The sequence below is a fragment of the Acipenser ruthenus genome, chromosome 23 (assembly GCF_902713425.1).
Source record: "Acipenser ruthenus chromosome 23, fAciRut3.2 maternal haplotype, whole genome shotgun sequence".
Taxonomy (NCBI): Eukaryota; Metazoa; Chordata; class Actinopteri; order Acipenseriformes; family Acipenseridae; genus Acipenser; species Acipenser ruthenus.
Genome location: NC_081211.1, coordinates 26023464 through 26043797, shown reverse-complemented (window position 1 = coordinate 26043797; position 20334 = coordinate 26023464). Strand labels below are relative to the sequence as shown.

General features: G+C 36.9%; 1 pseudogene; it reads left to right on the top strand.

Annotated features, from left to right (window-relative positions):
- The first annotated feature begins 4996 nt into the window (after positions 1–4996).
- Positions 4997–20334, top strand: part of LOC117413377 (DNA repair protein RAD50-like) — a 28290-nt pseudogene continuing 12952 nt past the window's right edge.

Below are 20334 nucleotides of genomic sequence, written 5' to 3'. Positions count from 1 at the left end.
AAGTTCCAGTGCTGCCCTTCAGGGAAGCCGGTTTGATCGGCCTGCCCCCTAGGGCACTCTTGTCAAGTTCCTTTAACTCTTTGTTGTTCTGTAGGCTCAGTTCCGTCAACTTATCCTCACAGCCGAAATGCTATTTTTGTAATGAAGAGACCAACATGAAACACAGCAGTCATCAGACCCGCCTCATCGTAACCTCCTTTGATTTGTACTCAGTACCTTTGTGGCCTCACACTGCCAAGAGTTTCGTAGCCGGTCTGTTCAAGTTCATTTCCACCCATTTGGTTTTTGAATCTTACATTTGTTGTGACTGGTATCAAATATAAAGTATTACATCAACCCCCCCCCCCCCATTTTGTGTTGTCTGCACATTTTACAAACTTTCTCTTTATCCCACTGTCTAGGTCATTTATGTTTAAATAAACATGTAGTTGACCCTGTCTCTTATGGTATGAGAGTCTCTTCTAGAAAGCCCTTTTTGAGATGACAGGGTCAACATAGTATTTTATTATAAACCAGTTTACCTTGGCTTTGTGATTTATAATAGATTTAAAAGCACTGGAATTAAAATCGGGCTACCTAGTTAGATTAAGTTCACAACTGTCTTGCTGGTAAAATATCATACATACAGTATCACTGCTGTCAGGCAGATTGGATACTGATGATGGGTCATTATGGTAAAGATGAGTCTGAATAATCCTGTGAACCATGACACCAATATTATAAATGCTGACATGCTAATTGCCAGATCTATGTGAGTGTGTCATCATTTTAAACAAGCAAGCGGAAGGCAAGGGTTGCGGTGTTGCAGGTTATGATATTTAATAAAAAAAATCAAACAAATTAAAATCAAATATATTAATATTTATTAAATAAAAAACATTTAAAGAAATACATTAAGTGTACATTAATACATATAATGTCTTACAAAAATATTTATCAATAAATAATTAATACAAATACATTAAATTCTGTAATGGTAAGAGAGGTTATAAAGCTTACAATATTACCAACATCGTTGGATACTCTTACAGTGATTTTATTACTATTTTAGTAGCAGTGTTGCATTAAAGAAATGTCTGTTATTAAACATTCAGAAATCTTTCAACCCAATCAAATAATGTCATTTACTAATCAAACACTGTCAACACTGATTCACTGCCATTTAAACACTGTCAAAGACACACCTTGACCTAAAGATAACATTAATATTTTATATAAAATCTCAAAACAAATAAATAAATACATAAATACCTACATAAATATAAATATCCTCTTAAAAATACTTAACAGACCCTCAATCTATAAAAATGTTTTAGTTTCAATAAATAATGCAGCCAGAACTTCAATGTAATATAAACAAGAAAACTTGTACTTCTAGTGTACATGATCTAGAAGTGTACTTCTAGATCATTTCACAACACTAGGGGAATCAGCCAGGATTACATCAACCACCTATCTGTCGTTATCCCTGATGAAAACTAGGGGAATTCACTGTTAAATGACAAAAAAAGACAGCTGTAGTACATCTGGTGAGGTATAAGCTGAATCCCCCTTAGTTGTCTATTTTGGCTAAAATTAAATAAATAAATAAAGATGCTCTCACTTAAAAGGCAGGAGGAACACTTTTAAGACGTATCCCATTACAGTAAATGATCCTCGTGGTCAACAGAGAGGCTTGATCTGAAGCTCAGGGATGGGAAGGAGAGTTATGGCCAGTGTGACTTCAGCTGTGTAGTGTCCCATGTTACTGATGCTTTACACACCCTTGTTCGTTCCATCTCCTGAAGTATTGTCGATATTTCATAAAAAGTCTGCCTGGTTTTGTGTTTTCTGATGTTTTAATGCATTCTGATGGAGATTTCTATACAAATAACAAAACACACACACACATTATAAAAATGACAATCATATATATATTTCAACTGTATTTATTCTTATAAATCTGAAAGCAATAAATAAATAAAATGAATACATAAAAAGGACTGATTTGTGATAAGCCATTTCACTGCAAGTGAGCAAAACATTTTCACAGCTTTTTTGTAATCATTAGCGTAAACCACTAGTGGGACTCAGAGTTCTACTGTAGTTTGTACTTCCCGTTTTGTAAAATGTTACATGGTTTTATTCAGTTAAGGAAAGGGGGAAAACTACTGATATGAACTGAAGAATTGTTAAAAAACAAACAAAGATCAGGATAACGAGGAGACAGGCACTTACAGTTTTGCTGGAATGTTTCTGAAGTTCAGCGAGTTTGGCAATCAGGGCTGGTAGTTCTGGTACAGCAGTTTTGGTTTCCTTCTCCAAATGTTTTCGGAGGTTTTTAAGGACCTCAGCTTCGCAATCACACTAAAATATAAAAACGACAACGTCAACATCTGCAGGTAAATTTAACATAGTCTGGTGTGGTTTGAGGTTTGTTGAACTCAGTTCATCCATAACTATTGAACACTTTGCAGTGCTAAATGCAGAAATACTAAAAGAAACTTAATACATTTAGGGGCAAACTTTTTCCCCTAAAAATCTTTCACAGTGTCTTCAACTCAAATTCTCAAGGCTTAACCTATGCATAGCTTTCTCTCAATAAAACTCACTGGTGCCATGGGAACTGGTTATTCGATGATTCGGATTGAGCTCTCCACAGAAATCTGGCAAGGTTCATTGGTGTTGATCGGGCTGATTAACCATTCAAAGTGAAACAAGTGAAGAAACAGCTGCTTGGATTTGTGATGATTGATGCTTTTCTTAGACACTGGAGAACAGCGATCCACACAAACCCAAGCAGCTATTTCACCTGGAATGGTAAATTAGCCCAATCAACACCAATGACCCTCATCTGTGGAGAGCTCAATTGGCATAACTGAATACTTGGTTTGTACAGCTCTTCCTGTCTCAGCTGGTTTCACAGACCCTGATTAGCACTACCGACGGTTAAACTAGATGAAACCAGCCGTCAGTGTTTTTCACTCCAGTACAATAAACTGTAGTAGCTGTCACTCATGATCAGTGGATTCAGTGTTAATTCAATCTATAAAAAATGCCACTGCTTTAAAAGTGTTTTTCATCAAGAGTATAGAGAATCAAGTTCCAGATAACATATCCAAATTAAATATAAATAAAGTAAAAAAATAAATAAATAAAACTAAATGAAATAATATAAAGCCACATATATGAATAGTGTCTTACCGTGAGTTTTGGGGGTACTAAATTGCCTGTGTGTTCATTATTCTTCACCCCCTAAAGAAGCAAGGAAAATAAAATATATTAAAAGTCTATTTTAGTGACTAAACTTTTAAATGATGATTATGAAACAACAATCCTTTACTTGCGTAGCTTACAACTGTATACTGTTTTACTTTCCACACAAAAAAATTACAATAATGTACTTAATGATAATAAATTATATATATATATATATATATATATATATATATATATATATATATATATATATATATATATATAAGACTTACCAATTTCGCAGTTATTATTTTGTTGAGATCTTCTATAATCTCAAGGACCAAATTGCTGTGATCAGCATGAGTGTAACACACCAAGCAGGCAAGGACAATCAAATACTTATGCATGATGTCTTTCTAAATCAGTAGTTCTGCATTTCGAAAAGGCAGGTTGTGTGTATTTATAAACCTAGAAACGGAAACTTATTAGAAGGTGTTAGGTGCCTTTTTTTTCTGGTTTGTGTTACCGAAATAGGTTTTTTTTATCAGTCAATCTAGTCGTATTGCGAATCAGATATTCCAAACCCATTACTCTTTCCCCACCCTCAAGTTGTGACAACCAAATTTGAGGAAACAGAAAACCAAAATGCACGCACGCATGCACACGAAACAGACAAGAGTTTTTTTTTTTTTTTTCTTCTCATACTCCAATCGATAATGCAGAAGATCATTCAGAGCACATTGTCATATAGTCCAACAATAACAGGGATATACCCAAATGAGGGCTATTGACATAGCTAAGGGCAGGACCAGTCACTTGTATCAAAGTCCTCCATACCGGTCAGTGCCCCCTTTAAACATTTACAAAACGCTTACCCGTTGACAGAGATATGCATGCCAAATACAGATGCCAGGCATGTCTATACAGTTTTATGCATGTTGAATTGGCAATGCAGGGCTGATCTATATGCGAAACATCAACAGAATCCTGCATTGCAAGACCAAGCAACGGTCAGTTAAGTACTTTTTTTTCTGTATTTGGTTTAATGTTACTAAACAGCTCAGTCCTCCTGATTTTGTCATCTCACTGTGCACCTTCAACACTGATATGTCCCTTTGGAAAAGCTTGCACTCTTTTTGAGATCATACAACATTGGAACCAGCATGTTACTGGGCACCCAGCATTCCCGTGGGTATATAAAATCCCAGACAAGGTGTTCAGCAAACAGATTACTTGAGGAGTTTAGACAACAAAGAGTTGACTTTACGTTAATTGATCTGTTGAGTAAAAGGTAGTTATATATTGGCTAATTATTGAATTAACAAGTAACAATAATTTGCTGCACGAACATGCAGGTTATATATATATATATATATATATATATATATATATATATATATATATATATATATATATATATATATAGGGCAGCTGGCTCTTTGAGCTAATATATATATACACACACACACACCAGGGATGCCATATTGACATAATACATTATCCAGTCAAGTAAAGACCTTTTATATATATATATAAAAAAAAACAAAAACAAAAAAAAAAAAACGTTGAAAACAAATACCTGTTTATTACAAAGGGGTTCAAATATATTTAGGAACAAGAAACATGTCGCAAAAAATGAATATATTATTTTATGACGTAAACTGAATAAAATTGTTAATTACAATAAAGTTTAGTTAATATTTTGACAGCATGTATACTGATATGGAGTTATCTACATTAACCATCAAACATGAGTACAACGAATTAAAACGTACTTTCTTTCACTTTCAAGGACTTTCTTGAACAGGAAGGCAGCCTGGCACAGCTGAACCTTACGGAAGTACGACTATTTTGTTTCCGGGTACGGGGGACTGCGTTGTAAAGCGGCAAGACAGTTGAGTTTGTGAAGAAGTACGGTGACAAACTATAGTGCCATGGATAATTAGAAATGAATATAAAACAAATTCAGACTTTACCATAACTTGTGCAGGTCTTTGAATTAGAAGGAGCGACAGTCACTGCGCGGCTCTCAAGCAGAGCAACAGAAACATTAACGCTGCACATGCTTCTGTTCTGTTTATGGGTGCTATGTAATATTAGAAAGGCCGGTAAATAAATAAATACAAGTCTGTATTTTACATAACCGATAATATGGTTCGTCGTGCCCCGGCTCTGGAGCTAGAGCGGGGTCTGTAGCACACCGGAGCAGGACCAGAGGGCCTCTAAAACATCGTTTTATTTAATTATCCAAGTAGACATGCAGTCCATAGTATTAATACTATTTAATGTATAAACACATCAGCAACAGATGTAGGAAAATGGCCTGTGGATTTTTCTTTGTTATCCAGATTATGTGTATTAATTAATACCTGCTTCAGTATGTACCTGTCCTATTTAGTTTTGTACAAAATATTTGTCTGTGACAAAATGAGTATGAAAAAAAAAAAAAAAAATAACGGGCATGGATATGTGTTAGTTAGGTACTAGGAATGTAAACAAACTGGAGGTCTTTTGATCAAGTACAGTGCACAGAAGGCAATGCAGGGATTGAAATAAGACTCCTATTGCATAGCTATTCCAGGTTTTACTAAGAGCTTGATTTGTCACAGTGTATAGGTAACAAGCTCAGGTGTGTCTTATTAAACTCATACTCAATTAGCACTAAACTTGGGACTACTGTTACTTCAGGTATGTTAAGCCAAGTTTAGAGCTAAGCAGTGTCTGCGAAACTAGCTAATAGTAAAACAAGGAATTGATGAAACTGCTATGCAACGATCGTCTCATTCCCTTCCCTGCTGGGGGACCTACTGAACAGAAGCCAGGAATGATGTTTTGGGGTGAAGTTTTAACAGTTTCCAATTGCAGTGATTCTTTTTTGGTACAGAGACGCATCCTGTAACGACACAGCAAGATGTCGAAGATTGAAAAGATGAGCATCCTCGGAGTGAGGAGCTTTGGAGTAGAAGATAAAGATAAACAAGTCATCACCTTCTTCAGTCCCTTAACTGTACTAGTGGGACCCAATGGGGCTGGCAAAACAGTATGTTGAATGCCCATGTGTATACACTGTTATTGTGTCATATATGGTCCTATTTACAAAACTTTAGGGACTTTTTTTAAAATAATGTTTTGTTTAATTCATTCTGATTAAATCAAAAACTTTTTTTTTTCAACTGTTTGAGAGGTTTAGAAGCTAATTCTTGTATTTCAAAGCACTGTTTGATCTAAGCATTCTTTTAACAGTCCAAATATGAAATATGAAATATGAAAATGAAACGGCAAGTTGACCGATCAGTCATGTGTTTAAGTCTGTGTTTAGCTAGATTAATTGTTCAATACATCGTTATTCTGTTTTTTTTGTTTTTTTCCTTAGACTATTATTGAGTGTCTTAAGTACATCTGCACCAGTGACTTTCCTCCAGGGACTAAAGGAAATACATTTGTCCATGATCCAAAGGTGAGACTTTTACCATTAGTAGGTCATATACAGGACTGTATCATATTCATTATGTTTAAAAAAATATAATAATAATAATAATAATAATAATAAGACCTGTAACCAAGATTAAAGCATTTAAATGTACAAGATAAGTATGGTAGATAACAACTGGGATAGAGCAACTATCCCTAATATAAGTGTTTGATTTTCCGTGTGTCTGTACGTACTGTACTGGAATGGAAGTCGGGGAGATCTACGTTTTCATGATACTTATACTGCAGTTCTCAATTTGTGTTTACAGCTGTGTTCGGAGAATGTGTATGTTGCTTGCTTTTAAATGATAGAGGGAAGTGTTAGATAAATGATCTGATCTTAATTTTCTTCGTAAAAAATAGGAGGGCAGTGTAGCCATGCAGGACTTCCGGTTTGCCTCAATGTTGTAACATAACAATATAAACTGTATCTCGCTTTGCAACATAGGCAAAATGTAAATCTATGTAAAATTGTAAAATGTTGATATGTGGGCACCCACATTCTAACCTGTTGCATATATATATATATATATATATATATATATATATATGCATATTAAAATGACTAATCATTATGTTATTTTTAATTCACAAGCCAGACAGGAAGCTTGATGTTATCAGCAGTCCTTTTTAATGCAGAAAAGGTATTAGGTTGGTGGTTAATTACAAAAACCCAGCCTTGCAGGCTACGCTGGGAAAGGTGTCCATATTGTCCACACTTGCATTTCAAGTGCCTCTATACACATGCTTAGTATACACCGCTCTGGATTGGGGCTCCCGAGTGGCGCATCCAGTAAAGGCGCTCCACGTGAGTGCAGGATGCGCTCTATAGCCTGCAAGTCGCGAGTTCGAATCCAGGCTATTCCTTTGCCGATCGAGGACGGGAGCTCCCAAGGGGCGGCGCACAATTGGCCGAGCGTCGCCCCGGGGGGAGGGAGGGTTAGGTCGGTCAGGGTGTCCTCGGCTCACCGCGCACCAGCGACCCCTGTAGTCTGGCCGGGCGCCTGCGGGCTTGCCTGAGAGCTGCGTTGTCCTCTGACGCTGTAGCTCTTGGGTGGCTGCACGGTGAGTCTGCAGTGTGAAAAAAAAGGCGGTCGGCTTGACGGCACACGCTTCTGAGGACAGCGTGTGTTCGTCTTCGCCCTCCCGAGTCAGCGCAGGGGTGGTAGCGGTGAGCCGGCCATAATAAATAATTGGCCATTCCAAATTGGGAGAAAATAATAAAAATAATTGGCAACGACTAAATTATTAAAAAAAAAAAAAGTATACACCGCTCTGAATATCCCATAATATTTTGAAGAAGCTTACAAGAGACTCTGTGGACAGAGGTAATACTGACCCACCCAGGGCAGACAAGACTGATACATCCTAAATAATGCAGAATGTTTAAATTAATTATGTCTGTTGCATAAGGTTGCCCATGAGACAGATGTCAGGGCCCAGATTCGACTGCAGTTCAGAGACGTCAATGGGGAGCTGGTTGCTGTCCAAAGATCAATGGTTTGCACCCAGAAAGGCAAGAAAACTGAATTTAAAACATTGGAAGGGGTCATCACAAGAATGAAGTAAGTATAGAGGTCTTCCAGCTGCATTGAATTGATAATTTGCTTAATTAGACCTTTTTAATTGTTTTCAGCTCTTAAACAGTTGCAGAGTTCAAGTTACTTATAAAATGTTATAGCTAACTTGAAATATGCAACTGTTAAGAGCTGAAAGCAATTAAAACGCTCTAATTAAGAAAATGATCAATTTAATTAAGGGTCTCGTTAAGTAATTGAAAGCTCCCTTGGAATGAAAACCAGCAGACACGGGGTCCTCAGGACTGGTTTGGGAGCCACTGGTGTAAGGCATGTCAATCTCCTGCAGCCCACTGGACACATGTAAACTACAAGACTGAATTATGAAATACAGAGGCAGCCCCCGTTACATTACTTGTTCACTTTAAAATGTATACTGTATGTTTGTTTTTTTCCATGGAAAAAAAGGAAACTGTCTATAGTTGTATTCAAGACCAGAAACTATGTAAACTAATCCCACAGAAACCAAAATAAAGGTACTGGGTGTGCTACAAATATTATATGGCTTTGGTCACTACTTGCTACCAACAGGGGAAATTATTTTACTAAGCAACATTGTGATGAAATGTCATTAGAGTCAGTACATTAAATTTATATTTAAGGAGGTTTATTTTTGGAGGTTTGGAATTTGCTTGATTGCTGGAATGTTTTCCATTAGACAAAATAAATACACGTTGGAGAACTGGTTGCTCTCGTTTGATAACTATATACTATATTTGATTGTGGTTACAATTTCCCTTCTAGTATAGAAAACAGTAAAGTGCTTAAATGGTTAAAATATGTAAAGAAAATAAATAAATAATAATCAAATGCTTTTCTGTTCTTTTGTTTTTTTACGATACAAAGCTCTTTTAACCTGCCACCACATATTCTTTGCACACCAAATGAGTTTAAAATGTCTCATGGGGTCCTTGGGATAGAATCTACAGTGTGTGGCATGTTATCACAGCTCTACTGCTATAATGCATTTCACTATTGAACAGAGGACCAAGGACCCAAAGAGGTGGGACTTGGAGCTGCATTCAAGTTGATTGTCCTAAACCTGATTTTTGGTGTGCTTTGCAGGCACGGTGAGAAGGTGAGCCTGAGCTCCAAGTGTGCGGAGGTGGACAGGGAGATGATCACAGCTTTAGGGGTGTCCAAAGCTGTCCTCACAAACGTCATCTTCTGCCACCAAGAAGAATCAAACTGGCCCCTGAGTGAGGGAAAGGCCCTGAAACAGAAGTTTGATGAAATTTTCTCGGCCACAAGGTACAATATAATTTCGCGGTTATTTTACGTGTCTGACCTTTGTGTAGGTGTGAAAAAAACCAAAAACAAAACCTCAATAAGGAAATACGGTTTCAGTTCCCTGAAAAGTAAGGGAACTCAGAAGGTCATGTTAGAAAAGAGGCAAAAATGGAGGCAATGTAATTGCTTTGTTTTGCAGAAATCTGGCACAATTTCCTCATTTAAAATGCTTTCTTTTTTCTTTCAGATACATCAAAGCTTTAGAGATGCTGCGGCAGGTACGTCAGAAGCAAGGCCATCTTGTGAGAGAGTGCCAGACAGAGCTGAAATACCTCAAGCAAAACAAGGAAAAATCACAAGAAATACAGGACCTGCTCAGCAGCAAAGAATCCCAACTAGCAGCATCGATAGAAAACGTGCAATCTATAGAGAGTAAAATTCAACCCATAGAGGTAAATCCCTTTTTTTGTGCACTAAGGGTGTCACCACTGACAGGTTTTGAATAGTTCTGGTGTGAAACGTGACCATTGATTAAAGATTACATCTCTAAATCCTTCAGTTATTAAAGACAGTTGCCCACATTTCTCATCATTATGATTATGAACCATGTTCTCTAATACTTTACAAAGTTTTCAGACATTTTTTTTACATATCAGTTAAGCGAGTGATACATTATGTAATGTAGTGTAGCACTTGAAATAAGGAAAACCCCAATAATTTCAAACTAAAATCACAGTGTGTACATGAGTAAGATAAATAAGTCTCACAGGAACAAAGAAAAAGCCCAAAGGAAGCTATTAATGCAACAGATTATATCAGATCTTTAATGTCAGAATTTAGCTTTTTTTTCACAAGTTTTGTATACCTTTTTTTAATTTTACCAGAACATGAATCCCATCTTCGCAGTCTCCGTTTGGAAAATGCTGATATTTTAAACACGTAAATGTTCCGGATTAATATGAGACATGATTTGTTTGACACACACACGTACGCACGCACACACTTGGTGTTGTCTTCGCACCATCTCAAGTATGAGTCTCCTTTTTAACAAGTTTACGGTTTGAAGGCCAGGGACTTTTGTCGGTGTTTCCTTAGTGCTAATCAAGTGAATATCATTGAAACACAAAGCAATGACAGGACCAGGTACAACGACTCGTGTTGGCAAACACAGCAACCACTTAACATTCCGAAAAATGCCACAAACCATGAATCCTATACGATAGATCTTGGCTAATGAGGGCCTGTATACTGTGTTTCACTATAGTAACACTAATTAGTACGGGCAGCTGGAGTTGACATTCACTTCAATAAAAACCCACAATGGCAAAAATATAACACTTTGTAAATGTGCAAGGTGAAAAATATTCAAACATTTTTGCATGTAAGGACTATGCACATACCCAGATGTTCCAAGTAATTCCCTTGACCATGTTTTAAGTCATCAGATAATAGCTGGTCAGAACCTAATCTATTAAAACCACTCATGTTTTATAAATATTTAATATATATATATATACAGTATATATATATTTTTTTGCCCCCTCCCCACCAACTTTAGAACCGTCTGATAGACATTGACCAAAACCTGGTCAAAGTGATGAAGCTCGATAATGATATAAAAGCGCTGGACAGCAGGAAGAAGCAAATGGAGGAAGACAACTGTGAATTGGAGGAAAAAATGGAGCAGGTACAAACTACTTTGTCAATCACAGATTAAACCCATAATTTTAATGTGCAGCAAATCTCTCTGTTTAGACCACCAAAGTTACCAAGTAAAACTGCTAATAGGTAATTTGTCTGAATAGCAGTAGATGCTCAGAAACCCCATTGTCATACAGGGAACTTGAAAAGGTTTGTAGTTTTGTAGTTAAAATGAGCTATTACACAACCAACGCTTTCTTCTTGTGAGAGCCAGTGTGTTGTAGCCATAGACATCCTCCCCTCAATTAGTTAAATGGTATTTCCCATGCACCAGAATCAAACCAAAGTGAGAGGAGGAGACACCAATGGAGAGACACCAACGGGGATCCACCGTTGAGCTCACGGAGCAGCTCTGTCAAACAAATACGACAATGAAAGGGCAATTCATCGACGTTTCTATGAGAGTGCCTTCAGTAATTTGAGTTCATGAAAATAGAAGATACAGGCCAAATAAGGCATTGCTTAGATAGCTTCACCCTTTCTAATGTGTTGCTTTGTTAAGGTCTGGTGTTATTATTGTATTGAGTAACAGGAAAGCATCCCTTCACTGATCGTTAAAGATTAGGTCTCTATCATCACATTCATCTTCAGCTAATAATTTTTAGCTGCATGTGTATTTTGGTCAAACTTGTGACATTGTTGGGCCGAGAACCATGAGCCTTCCAGGTAATTGAGCATGTTCAGGGTATCTAAGTTAGCACATAAGTAATACAGAGCTGGTGATGAGAGTAAATGTGACAAACGTTTCATAGAAATTAGGAAATTGTGTCTCAGTGCACACTTTGTGCAGACATCTGCAGCTTCTTGCGCATTTACAAAGACTGTAGAATAAACACAATCAGCTAATGAATACATGATGGTAGTTTGGCTCACGCGGTCACACCAGTTAAATACAGACTTGTGACTTTTTTTGCAGGAGGTTGTGAAACCAGCTAACATAGTGCCTCCGCTTTGCAATTCATGTTGTTCCCCAGTAGCTTTGCAAAGTGGGCAACTAAGTTTATAACCACCCTGTTGAAAAGGAAGGTGTAGCAAGTCTGTTGTAAAATCACTCCCAGAATAGTGTATTTAATTATTTTCTAGAATCGTATACTCTGCCTCTTTTTAGAAGCTGTATATTTACACTATATTGTATGTTTTTATTGAGCTGATAGTGACTTTCTTCTAGCTCTAATTGTGTATTTAACAGCCATGGAGTGGGAGGTGTAGATTACTGACATACTTGTTTCTTTCTGGATATACATTGTCCTGTGAAGCATTATTGATTGAGTTATTGTGTTGTCTTAACCGTGCTGTTAGGTGTTCCAAGGGACCGACGATCAGCTGAGAGAAATGTACCAGAATCACCAGAGAACTGTGAGGGAGAAGGAAAGGCGATCAAATGATTGTCAACGTGAACTGGAGCGAGCCAGCAGAGAGTGCCAGAGGCTAAACCGACAGAAGTCTGACCTGTTGGTAGAGCAAGGTACAAAAACGGAGAACGTTTTAAGTACTGAGCAAATAAACCAGAAGCACAATTAAGAGCGTATCATACCGATTTATGTCGATATTATAGGATACACATTTGATCCCATATCCTTACATATCCTTCGATCCGTGTGGAAACAGGACCAGTAAGTGTGTTGAATGTAATTGTAACTGTACCTTTACTCAAACAGCACTGCAATATAATCACTTATAATGTGCTTCTTTATGTATTAAATATATGTGTCTTTGTAGATAGTGGAACATTATCTAACGACAGGTTGTATAATAGAATTTCTGTCATGTTAGGCCGTCTACAGTTGCAAGCAGACCGTCAGCAGAAGAGCATTAAAACTCGGGATTCCCTGGTGCAGTCTTTAGCTGCCCACCTTGAGATGGATGGTTATGAAAGAACACCTTTCAATGAGCGGCAGCTCAAAAGTTTCCATGCACAGGTGAAAGAAAGGCAAGAAAAAGAAATGGAGGCGACTAACCAAATGATGGTAAGACTTTAGTGAGGAGTTGCAATAGGAAGGGTGTAAGTTTTGTATTTGAGACCTGAACCTTATGCCTCAGAAACACCAGGCAACTCTTTGGCAGCAGCTTCTAAAACAGCTTGTTGTAGGTGACAAGCACTTAAATATATATTTAACCAAAATAACGATAGCAATACAAATTCCTGTTAATACTATTTTAAGGACACTTTGCAACTAAGAGGGTAGTTCCATCAAAGACGACGCGCACTTCATTTTAAACAGTTGTTTTGTTTGGAGTTTATTCTGTCATGTCACTGCTGAATCATCATAGTCTCTTGCATGGAGCCTGAACAGGAACTAGAACAGTTTGGCAATTGTATTCATTTGATTATAAAAGGACAAACATAAATAACAAACTCATTTCTAGGCATTGCACTATAAACACACAGTATTGTACTTGAATCTGGTGTATAGAGCGATAACTACAGGGGCATTGAGTGTATAAGGAGTTCTTGGATAAAATTGGAAAATCAATGTATATATTCCAAGCGAATTTATACCAGCGTAGCACACTAGATTCATTCTCTAGATATAGCTATTACTTGACATGTGGTGTGATCTTTCATGTTTTTCAGTGCTTTTCTTTAAGTCTGGCTTCATCTAAATCAGTCATTGGGCTCGGTGACGGGATCCTGTTGCTGTGGTCTTTTTTGATGATGTTTATACAGACTATTATTGATTTACAAGATTTGAATTCCATTGAAGGGCATTTAAAAAAATAAAAAACTAGATCAGGTTCCAGAAGACTGGAGTTGAGAATCCCTTCCACACTGTTCATGGAGATTTGAGACTGTGTGGAGTCTACACTGTACATTGTCAGTCTAGCCACATCCAAAGTCATGTTACCTGTTTGCATGGGTGTTGCATTAGAAATTAGAAATGCAATATGAAATAGTTTCAGAATTGCTGAAAGATTTCCGGTCCCGTTATATTAAGACAAAGGGTAATTCTAATTATTTGCAATTCATACTGTACATTGCAACAAACAGGCCATCCTATAATGCAGAACTTCCCTTAGGCTTAAACTGTATTAACTGCAGGTAAAGTAGGTCTGATATGTGTAAATCAGTAACTGTCAAGGGGAATTTTTCATTTCTTATTTTTCAAGTATGTACTGGTAACTGAAATTGCCCACCTATATTCACGTTCACCCCCCAACACCCTGTGGGCCAAAACTTTTACTGAAAAAACAGCAATAGCAAGTTTAAGATTGCAGTATAGACATATTGATACATTTTCTTGTAAACGTGTCTTCTGCTATAGTTTTCTAGAAGTTTGAAGTCACGAAATTCTGTGCTTGTCTTTAGAGGGATTTCAGAGAGAAAGAAGCAATGAAACAGCAATCTATCGACGAGATAAGAGATAAAAAGACGGGACTGGAGCAAACCATATACCTGAAGCAGGACATTCATAGCAAAAAGCAGCAGGAGCTGAAAGCTGTCAAGTCGGAGCTTCAGAAGTTAGAGGGATCATCAGACAGACTGCAGGAGCTGGAGCAGGAACTCGTGAAAGCAGTAAGTAAGAAAATTAAACATTTTTGACCAGTTGAATCCATCACAGAAAAAAAAAGATATAACGTTTAGTCAACCGAATAACTTAAGATTGTAATAAGATTCCGTTGATCTTTTTTTTTTTTTTTTTTTTCTCAAGGAGCGGGAGCTGGGTAATGTGGTGGAGAGCTCCAGTGTGGAAAGTTTAAAATCAGAGGTTACTGCACTTCAGCAGGAGAAAGTGGAGCTTGACCGGGCCCAGCGCAAACTGGATCAGGAGATGGAGCTGATAAACATGCACACGACAACAAGAACACAAATGGAAATGCTAAAAAAAGATAAGGTGCAGTACCAAAAAAAAATAAAACAACTAGATGTCTTCAGAGAAAGTGTATGCCAGCAGTGTGCAGTACTCCCCCTTTATAAGGTGGCCCTTTATATTGCAGAACAGGTTAGAAGGCAGTACATGGTCATGGCTCTCATTTGACCCCATAATGCCATTATACTAGCAGTAGAATTCTGATTCTAAGATGGAAGTCAGATAGCACAGTCTCTTAACTATGGCTGCTGTCAACTGCGTTATAAAGGCAGAGCACTGCATGTGTGCCGTAAGTGCTGATCACAGTGCACAGTTAAACACACCTCATGTTTCTGGAGATTGTTTGAGCTAAGTTTAAAATTGCATTAAAGCATTTGACTAAAGAAAGCATTAGTTCACTGAAGAAGGCAGTTCCGGAAAACTTTTGTCCACTTGGTTTAGTTTCTTACAGTTTTATCTCAGTCTTAAACCTGCCTCGCTGTAATCCATGTATCTGTGATTGCCTGCACTTGTAATTTGTACTGTTATGTTTGTGGCATAATAGGCTGATAAGGATGAACAAATCAGAAAAATCAAATCCAGGCACAGTGATGATCTCGTGTCCCTATTGGGACATTTTCCGAACAAAAAACAGCTGGAGGACTGGATCTACGCAAAGAATAAGGGGATCAACCACACAAGAGAGAAGCTTTACAAACTAAAGTAAGGAACAAGTTCTTACATATGTTCTGATTTGACTATACCATCTTTGAGCACTGTAATGCTAATGATTAATTACTAATAAGAAATGCTTACGGTTGAGTGCTTTTTGGGGTTAAGGTCATGGTTACATTTTGTTATGGCTCGCTTGATATTCATGAGACTTGAATTACTATCCAGTCGAAAGCATGTGGAGGTCAACAGCAGTGTAATGCGGGTCACTTTATTTCTCTGGAATCAGGAATCGGAGCCCAAAAAGCCTTGGATGAAGTTTGTTATAGAGGCCCATTGCTAAAACATGTATATATGTGAATAACTCTTAAATTAATGTAAATCTAATAAAAAGGTAAGGGTAAATAAACAAAGTAAATACAAATAAAAGATTTTCTCCCTTGTCCACCTTGACTATCATCGTAATAAACATTCAGTTGTTACAATCCAGTTTGCTGCTGAATATGTTTTCTGTTTTTATTTATTTTATTTATTTATTTATTTATTCATTTATTTGTTTGTTTGTTTTTATTTAAAAAAAAAACAAAAAAAAAACAGCTCATCCTAATCAGATATTGTGCACAACGAACTATGTCAAATTAGCGGTCATGGTTGTGTAAGTTTGTAAACTGACATTTTCTTGGTGCAACAAGAAATCCCCAAAGCATAACACTGCCATGATGGGACTACCCATTGCACCTTAGAATTTGCAAATGGGCATACTTCTCTAAAAATCTATATATGGATAGTGGAAATGCACTACGTAGTTTGCTGCAAGTACCTTGACATTTGACACGTGGGTGACAAATAAGATTGTGTGATGATACCATACTTTAAGAAAAGTCTGCCTCATTTCCGTTCACAGCACATCTCTGAAATGCATATATATATTTTTTTTTTGTTGAAACAATCTTAACCAAAACGAAATCCTATTTGTAAACACTGGGGCAGCATGTTTTAGTGAAATTGGCTTTGCTGTTAAGTGCAAACAGGGGCTTTTGAGGTGGGTAACACTTACAAGGCAGAGAAAAAGTTTGTGAACCCCAATGATAATTATGGAAATTCCATAGTTTTACCATGATAGCCTTCTTGAATCTTGGATTTTCTTAAATATCCAATAGGGTTTATATTAACCAATTCCATGTCTTTTGAAACAAAATGATATATGAATTAGACAAACAATGAGCCATTAAGATTCAGGGTATGTGAAAAAGTAAGTGAACCCCTGGTTTTATCAGCTCAATTAAGGGGATAATTAGAATCAGGTGTTTAAATAATTAGGTAGATCTTCAAGGGTGATTTTGGGAGGCCCCACTGTATATAAAGATCAGAAACTTTGTGAGTTTGGTCTTCACCATACTGGTGTGTAGAAACATGTCATTCCACGATCAAAAGGAATCTCTGAGGACCTCAGAAAAACAGTTATTGATGCTCATCAGTCTAGAAAGGGTTACAAAACCATTTCTCAGGATTTGGGGCTCCACCAATCCACTGTCAGACAGATAGTCTACAAATGGAGAAAGTTCAAGACCACAGTCACTCTACCCAGGAGCTGTCCTACCAAAATCTCTCCAAGAACAAACCGGAACATCATCAAGGAGGTCACAAAGAACCCCAGAGTAACATCCAAGGATCTGCAGGCCACTCTCGCCTTGGCTAATGTGAGTGTTCATGACTCAACTATCAGAAAAAGACTGAACAAGAATGGTGTTCATGGAAGGATAGCCAGGAGGAAACCACTGCTCTCTAAAAAGAACATTTCTGCCCGTCTGAAGTTCGGCAAAGAGCACATAGATGATCCACAAGACTTCTGGAACAATGTTCTCTGGACAGACGAGTCAAAGGTAGAACCTTTTTGGCCTCAATGAGAAACGTTATGTTTGGCGAAAACCAAACACTGCGTTCGAACAGAAGAACCTCATCCCAGCCGTCAAGCATGGTGGTGGGAGTGTGATGGTTTGGGGCTGCTTTGCTGCCTCAGGACCTGGACAGCTTGCCATCATTGACACAACCATGAATTCTGCATTGTATCAGAAAATTCTAGAGGAGAATGTTAGGCCATCCGTCCGTGAGCTGAAGCTGAACCGAAAGTGGGTCATGCAGCAAGACAGTGATCCTAAACATACAAGCAGATCTACAAAAGAATGGTTCAGAAGAAGAAATTCTGCGTTTTAGAATGGCCTAGTCAAAGTCCGGACCTAAACCCGATTGAAATGTTGTGGCAAAACCTGAAGCGAGCTGTCCATGCAAGGAAGCCCTCAAATGTCACCGAGATGAAGCAGTTCTGTAAGGAGGAATGGGCCAAAATTCCTCAAAACCGATGTGAGAGACTGACCAACAATTACAGGAAACGCTTAGTTGAAGTCATTGCTGCTCAAGGGGGTGCCACCAGTTACTGAATCTAAAGGTTCACATACTTTTTCACACATGGATATTGAATGTTGAATCATTTGTGGATAAATAAATGTTGAAAAAGTATCACGTTTTTGTGTTATTTGTTTAAGCAGGTTATCTTTATCTATTATTAGGACTTAGATTAAGATCTAATAACATTTTAGGTTTGAAGTATGTGGAAAATCCTAAGGGGTTCACAAACTTTTTCTCTGCACTGTAAGTTCAGAAACTAAAATCTCCTTCCGTCATTGTGTACAATTCTATATTATATAGTTTTTTTTCTCTGTTGTGAAAGAAAGGAATGTGAGTACATTTCTGTGCTCTGTAATTATTAGTATTTGATGTTACTGTGTGTATTAATGACCACTGCTTTTCCTGTTCTCCCTTTACCATATTCCACTGAACCAATGTATATTAATTATTGTTATACAAATATACTTCGGAATAAGTTGCTTCTACTTTTGAAGTTATTTTTGGTAACTGATACAAACAAAGAACAGATATTCTCATTATTAAAGAAAATTGAGACATCTGGTGCCACATGTTGTAACACCTTTAATATATCAAATGAGAAACGTAGCTTTTGTGCTGTCATTTGAATCTGCAGTTTTTAAATAAGCTTAATGCATTTTATTCATTGTTAGGGTTTCTACTGTTGTCCCCCTCTAGTGGACAAGAAGTAAAAGCTCTTAACTTTAACACACAAGTTATTTTTCAAGTTAGATTAATTAAATAACATTTTATATTGATGACATTTATTCTAGTTGGTGGTTCAGAAAATCAACAATGGTTTAGAAAGCTTAAATAATTGCAAAACCGTGTGACTAAGGAATTCAATAAATTACTAAAAAGCAGTTTTCTATTTGCCTTTTTCAAAGTAAGGACTTGGCTTCAGGAGAACAGAATAAAAGTCACATTAGCACTGAGATCAGACAAAAGGAGCAGCAGCTGGCGAACTACGAGGAGAAGCTTTTCAATGTGTGCGGAAGTCAAGATTTTGAATCAGACCTGACTAAACTGCAAGATGACATTGAAAAGTCTTCCAAGCAAAGAGGTAGGTCAGCAGTATTAAAAGCATACATCCTTCCTATCATTTAAACTTTCATAATTCATTTCTTTCCTGTTTTGAGATTTTTTATATATATATATATATATATATATATATATATATATATATAGTATTTACAATTAAGGAGAATGTAACTGTTAATGAATTCTTTGTTTTATTTAGACAATAAGTTATTAATAAAAGAGATTACATTAAATGGTAATGAAAAACATGAGTAAAGGATACCCTTTTAAAGGAAACTGATAAGAAAATATACAGTATAATCTGAAGTGCATTAAGGTGAGTAATAAACTGGCACCATTGTGATTTAAGCAGTGGGTTCAAACAGTTTAACAGCAAATGCTAGAGTTTTTCTGTATAATTCTGTATAAATAAATATAAAACTATAAAGAAGGGGCAACAATATAGGACAACAGGTTTTTTTTTTATGCTGGGTTGTTTTTTGGATGATGATGATGATGATGATAATAATAATACAATGACAATACAATACAAATTTCTCTTATAGCGCTCTTCATGCAAGCATTCCAGGGAGCTTTACAAAAGAAATATAAAAAAGCCTATGACTAATATATAATCCAGCTACAAATAAACAGACATTTTCAAACAGGATTTAAAAGTCAGTTGTGCTAGTATTTCTGATATGAATCGGGAGCAAGTTCCAAAGGTGAGAGGCATTATAACTTGATGCCCTGGCTCTGACAGGGTTCAAACGAGTTTTAGGGACTCTCAGAAGATTAGCAGTTTCCGATCTCCAGGAACGACCAGGGACATATGGGGTCAGCAGATCTTGAAGATAAGAAGGTCCAAGACCATATAAAGCCTTATAGGTAATAAGAAGACCTTTAAAATAATAATAATAATAGCATCAGTAATAAAACAAACCCGAATGAGATGGATGCAGTAATTGTATCAATGAAATATGCGATTCAAACCAAGATTAATTGAGATTAAAAATTGTAATTGGGAGATTATAATCGTGATTCATTTTTTTAATCTCTTGACAGCCCTAATATGTATTTTAACAGGGTTACTAACTATTCCAGCAAACATGACCCAGTTCAACCACAGGATCTGCTGCACCTTTTTTTTTTTTTTTTTCTTACTCCTTAAAAATGAGTTCATGAAGTGAAGTGGTTTGAAAAATGACCACCAGTAGCTGTAATGTCTTTCCCCTCTGCAACTAATTTTTTTACAGCGATTTTTTTCCAGTTAT